The sequence below is a fragment of the Adiantum capillus-veneris genome, chromosome 20, assembly GCF_014529385.1.
Source record: "Adiantum capillus-veneris isolate H3 chromosome 20, ASM1452938v2, whole genome shotgun sequence".
Taxonomy (NCBI): domain Eukaryota; kingdom Viridiplantae; phylum Streptophyta; class Polypodiopsida; order Polypodiales; family Pteridaceae; genus Adiantum; species Adiantum capillus-veneris.
Genome location: NC_140950.1, coordinates 5126489 through 5133086, shown reverse-complemented (window position 1 = coordinate 5133086; position 6598 = coordinate 5126489).

Sequence of the window (6598 nt, the reverse complement as noted above, 5' to 3'; positions counted from 1 at the left end):
ATCACAACACGTGGCCAATGCTAAAGGGGCCCAAATGAGAGATGGTCTATCAAAGAGCAAGGCTAACCAATGGAGCATAAAGACCTTAGGGTTAGCTTCATTGAAGACCTCCAATAGTTAGTGTTAAAAGTCCTTTGACCTTAAGTAAGCTAGCGCTGTGCTTGAGGTGGGAACCCGGTCCAAGCTTGAGGTGCTTCTCATGCCTGATGATTGAGATGCTTAAGATGCTTGAAGTGCTTAATGATTGAGATGCTAGGGCTGTACTTGAGGTGAGAGCCCCAACCCAAGCTTGAGGGGCTTAAGGGCCAAGCTTGTGGTGAGAACGAGGCCCAAGGTTGAGGGGCTTGAGGTGGCACAAAAGTCAAAGAAAATTCCTACAAGGAGGGGGCGATCCATGTAAGGAGAGGGGGTGGTTACTTGACCACTCTCTCTCCCAAAGGGCACCCCTTGCCCAAGAGGCAAGTAAGAAACATGTCAAGCCCCTAGCTAGGTTACCCTCATGGTGTGCCTAAAGCCTATTGGTTGGCCTTCCAAGGGGTCCAATGATAATTTAGTGGATTTAATTAATTATTTTAGGATTTATCAAGCCCTCTCTCTCAAAGGGGAAAGGGGGACACTTGTCCCAAGGCTACCCTTGTTGCTTGGAATGACTCTTGCTTGTGATTGGCTAGGCCTGGAGGGGTCCAATGAGCTTCAAGCATGAGCTACAAGGGGGGGGTCGACCAAAGCAAGTAGGGGGTCTGCTTGAGGGTTATACTCTCCCACACACACACACACACACACACACACACACACACTCATTGTGTATTGTGCAAAGTGCAAGAGCTCCCTCTCCTTCTCCAAGCAAGTAGAGAGGTTGAGAGCCTACACCAACACTCTTGGCTATGGAATGCAAATCCAACCAAGAGCCATGCTTCAATGCTTAAGCTTGTCATCTTCTCCATCTCCATTACTATGCTATTATGTATGCTAGCAAGAACAGTGATGATAAGTGAGGAACTAGTTCTTTCTCCTATGAAATGTTACTTCTTCCTCTTCCCTACCCTCATTCCCTACTAGATCTCTCCACCTTTGAAGGTGTTTGAGGTCTTGGGACTTAGGCTTGGGATAGTTAATGCTTTCCACAAAGTTTATGTTATAATCATGATGCATAAAGCTTTTTGTAACTTTTAATGGCCTAGTAACTTGTGTGTAGCGGAAAATAGCATGAACATAGTGAGCATTTCATTAGAATAGATTCCTAATGAGATTAACAAGAGTGCTTGGGTGGAGAAAGCAACAAAAAGCATAACACCTAGTTAGATAGCATGAACAATACTTCAAAAGAGGAAGAAATTAAGCAATTGACAATAGCTGAGGACCGGATTTGCATGGAGCCGGTCCCCCCTCCAAAAGGCTTTGTATTATGGTTTCTCCCATCAAGAGAGACATTTTACAATACAATTTCTTGTGTTCCTTCAATACTAGCTAGTGCAATGAAGATGGAAACTTCATGCACTAAGCAAATCACTTATCAAACACAACATCAATTCCCTCACAGTCTCAGATCCAAGACCTCACACACCTTCAAAGATGGTGAGAGCTAGCGGGGTATGAGAGTAGATTGAGAGGAAGAAGGAGTATTCTTACGAGAAAGATGTACATCTCCTCACATAATCACTCATATTAGCATATCTTAGCTTATTAATTAGCATGGTAGAGGAGATGAGCATGCAACGAATCTTGGCTCTTGGTTGGATTTGCATCATAAAGCCAAGAGTTGTTGGTGTAGGCCTTCCTTCTCACAAGCGTGGAGTAGGTGATAAGCTTTCCATTAAAGCTTGAGAAGGAGAGAGAGTCTTCTTTACTTCACACATGAGCTAGTGTGAGTGTGTAGGTGATAATGCCTTTGAAAAATCAAGCCCCTCTCTCTCTTGGTCGACCCCTCTTGCTAGTTGCTCTTGCTAGTATCCTATTGGACCTCCCCAGGCTTAGCCAATGGTAATTAAGCAGCATAAGTGATAGCCTTCTGACATGTGTCCCCCTTTCCCCTTTTGTGAGAGCTTTAGGTAATTATTTAATTCAACTAAACTCTCATTGGACCCCTTTGCCTCCTGGCCAATAGGAATCAGGCAAGCCATTGGGCTGTTGAATGCTCATTGGTCCTCTTGGGAGGCTGTCCAATAGTCTTCTAGAGAGCTTAATTCTTATTGGTTCTTTTATTAAGTGTTTTTAAATTAATTAAACTAGATTTACTCTAGTCTAATTCTCATTCGTCCACCTCCAAGGCCATCCAATAGGAATTGGGTACACCTTGTGGGCATCTAGGCGAGGGAGCTGACATGTGTCCCTCATTCCCTTTGTGTAAAGGGAGCTTGTGTGTGTGTGTGTGTGTGTGTGAGAGAGAGAGAGAGAGAGAGAGAGAGAGAGAGTTTCTCTCTCATCCCCTACTTGCAAGGCTCGCCCCCTCCTATGTAGGGATCCACAAAGACTTTTTGTGACACACACTAAGCATCCAATTTCCCTAGTGTTTGGCCTTTGGACACAACCTTTGAATTTTGGAACCTTAGCATTTTGGAAGTCTTAATGGGCTGAACCTTAGGGTCTTTTAAGCCCATTGTTGCACATTGCTCTTTTGCAGATGCCCCTCCCTTTGGATCCCTATTTTCCCTCCTTTGGATCCCTACTGTGGCCGGTCTGCTAGCTTAACCAATATTCTAGCTTTTTCTCCCTTGGCACTTCCCCATATTAAATGATCAGTTTAACATGAGAATATCATTTAGGAGAATTAGATGTTGATTCTTATGACACTTTCCATCTTCATTGCATCGCCTAGGTCACAAGGAACACAAAGATTGTATTGTAACAAGTCTCTCTAATGGGAGCAACTATAATACAAATGCCTATTGGACGGGGGATCGGCTCCACATAAATCTGGTCCTCAACTGTTGTCATGTTCCTTAAACTCTCTCTCTTGCAAAGGTATTCTTCATGCCAAGTTAACTAAATGCTATGTTAATGTTGCTATCGTCAATTATGCTCACCCGCTATGCTCACAAAGTGATTTCACAAAAGTACTCTCTCTAATTTTTGCTACTCTCAAGTTAATAGACCAATTCCATTACACACACACACACACACACACACACACACACACACACACACACACACACACACACACACAGAGTAGTGGTCGAGAAGAAGGGGGTTTAGATTCGTCATGGTGGAAAGAGTTGGAAGCATATGTTTGATGAGTAAGAGTAATCGAAAATTTGGGTCTGGTTTAAGTAACCGAGCCAATCACAGCTCCAAAGTCCCGCCCAAGGGGTGAGCTCGCATATATCAATTCCAAAATCAAAACCTTGGTGGTGTGCCTGATGCCTGCAAATCAAGGCGTCTTAGGCAAGTGGCGATTGATTGTTAGGTGGGGGTGGAATCATTTTGCTCGAGTTGTGAGGCTGGCAGGTAGACATTGGTTGGATAGGCGTCGATCTTAGTATTGTAAAAGGCAAAGAGAAAAACACAAAGTAGGGGAGATGGTGGCCACTAAATGCGACTAATGAAAACGGGAGAGAAGCACATGAGGCTGCATTTGCAACCTCATGGTTCCCGAATCCCTCTTTCCTTTATCGATAATATCTATCACAGTGGATGACACACTCAACTAAATGGAGGGACACCCACATCACATGAGCTTCCACATGAGGAAATTGTGTCCATGTCAGGGAGTACCGACAAAGGTGAAGTGTAGGATGAGGCAGGAGATCTTGTAGATTGCTACATTAAGATTGTTGCGGAGTGTCCACTACAAGCGTGCCGCAAGAAGAAGCCAAAGTGTACAAGGAAGAGGGCATGTTGTCTGAAGGAGTGGTACCAAGGGAGATGTAGCTATCATGGGAGGAGTTGGAGAATGGGAAGCTTCAAGGAGAATCACAGTCAGGAAGCTTAAAGCATTTTGCATGAACGTAGTTCCACCCTTGCCTACGAACGTCAACAAACAAAGCTTGCAAGACCCAACTCTATCAATTTTAGCAGAGTGGGCAAACCCTATCTTCTACCCCCCGCCTCCTAAATCGCTAAAGGGTTCACATGTGTTGCTGATTCTAGCCAGTTAAACACAACACGTCAAAATTGCTTAACGAGCGGCTAGGGTTCTACCCCAGCTTGTGCAAACGTGCCCCTTACTAGAGGAAAGGGGGCGGGGAGGAGGCTGATCGATAGCACTATTCATGCATGATGGTGGAAGAGAAAGCACGAGACGACAACAATGTAGTAATGGATGTCAGCTAGGCTCTCAATGGAGTGGTGGCTATACACTGCAAACAATAAGGGCATTGTGACTCAAGATTTGGGCAACAAAGAAGGGGTATCCCCCCCCCCCCTCCCCCCCCCCCCCCCCCAAACTCATTTTCCCTCCTTCCCCTTTCCTCTCTCTTTCTGATTCTCACTCACTATATCTCTACTTGTGTCAATATCCCCACGCCGCCACTTGCCAGGCTGAGGCTACCAATTGGGGGTTGCTGTCATGGATTTGAACAAGGGTGTTCTGCAAATCCGAGCACCTACACTTGCAACTTGAAGGCTTGCGGCATCTCAATAAAAAATTAAAGCTCATGGGTACTTTGTTCTTTTGTGTAATTCAGAGTTAGGGCCCTAGGGTTGTTTCAACAATTGCAAAGTGAGAATTTAGTCTCCATTCACACAATTAATCATGCTAAAGCATGTTGTATTATGCAAGATAGTGACATCGGTGAACATGTACACAGAGTAATATTGTTCATCACTCACGAACTATTTGCAATGCTTTGGTAGAGATTTACATCAAATGGGGTGTTCTTTTGAAAACAAAAAGGGTTTATGATGAGCTATTTGTTGGTCTCTTTGAATGTATTGATTTCAAGTCATGCTCAACATATACACAACAAGTCCAGGAACACTCGCCTACTTTTGGCAGATGCATAATAAGAATTTCTCCCCAAATCTTGTCACCTTTGCTAGCACCCTGAAGACATGTGGCATTACATAACATGTCTGAAGGGCTGTGGTCTCCTAGAATGCATTGAGGTTGTGGGCAAATGGACAAGGCTAGGGAGCACTTGACAACTTTCAACATCTATGACAAATGCAGTGTACATTTGAAGGATTCAAAAGATTAAGGTGAGGATTTTTTCCATACTATGGGTCTCTTGTGATGCATTGATACAACGATATGCCCAATAGAGGCAAATCATGGCATTGGACTATTTTGTGTGAATGCAAAGTGAAATTTTGTGTGAAAGACGAAATGTAGGGGATCAAATTGATGAGTACACAATGATCATGCTAAATGGGACTCAATAGGTAGAAAATAAGGTGCAGGATAGTGTAAAGGACGCTGAGGATAAACATGTGAATGAGGAAAGTGGGGAGATTCCAATAGTGCATAAAGTTGATGAGCAACTAGGTAGACTTAAGTTGGGGGGATGTAGGGCAACACATTCATTTGTATGTATTGACATATGCATGGCACAAGAATGGAGCAAGCAGTGTCTCAATAAGTGACGAAGGTCCGAACTAAATTTGCAGGTACATGTATGCAAGGAAGGTGATGTGAAGGTGGACAGATAGAAGCAAGGAGAGGGGATATCTACAACAAGCGTAGAGTGGCGCTTGTCCTTTGGCTATAATGCAATTATTAGGGTATGGAAATAAACATGAGCAGGGCAAAGAGCCTCTCAAATATTTGCCAAGGATGTAATTAGTGAAAGTGATTGAGAGAGATGATTTAAGTGGAACTGGGAAGCTGTGGGCTCTTTTTAGAGGAGGTGAAGCAAAGATTTCTTTACAAGTGCAATCCACATCTTAAGGCATGTGGGATCATTATCCTCTATCTAATATTATTTTTTTGGCACCTTACCTCCACGGAACATGACCGTCGCTCTATTGGGTGGTTGCTCATTGGGTTGTCTTATGAGAGTTTCTAGCTGAAGAACTTATTAGACCTTTAAGGGATGATCTACTCACAATTAAAGTAGCCAAGATATGATTGCCACTACCTTGTGGAGGCATATAGAATTTTTGCACATGTTTTCACCTTGGAGGGGGGAAGAGGGAGAATGGGTAACCGAATTTGGGCCTTGCTATTTCTTGGCCGCTGCAACGCGGGGGTCACATACTAGTTGGAAGATTATGTACTATCAAGGTAAGAACCTCTCTCTCCCTCTCTCTTTCTCTCTATGCCTTTATAACCATTATAGTGCTGCCCGTGCAAGCCCTACTAGTCTAGTGATGACTCATGAGGATTTGCTGTGAGCCTTGAGAGCAACAAGACGTGATCGCTGATACCCCGTTTCCTTTACCGTCAAAACCCACAATGTCAATCAAAGCTATCGCACTGGCATGCCAATTGAAGTACTCATTGCACAACTTACAACATTTTGCGCAATCAAAGAAAATAAGGCACACTTAAAAGTCTTCCATTTTTAGGTCCGCATTTGAATCATTTGCCGGTGTAAAATCTTGCCAATTCCCCTGAAAGCAAACACGGCATAAGGTGTGCTAACGTGATAGCCAGCTGCTGCGTTTTCATTTGATCCATAAAGGGGGGCGCCCAAACTATGGACCCCCGTCCAAAACAGAC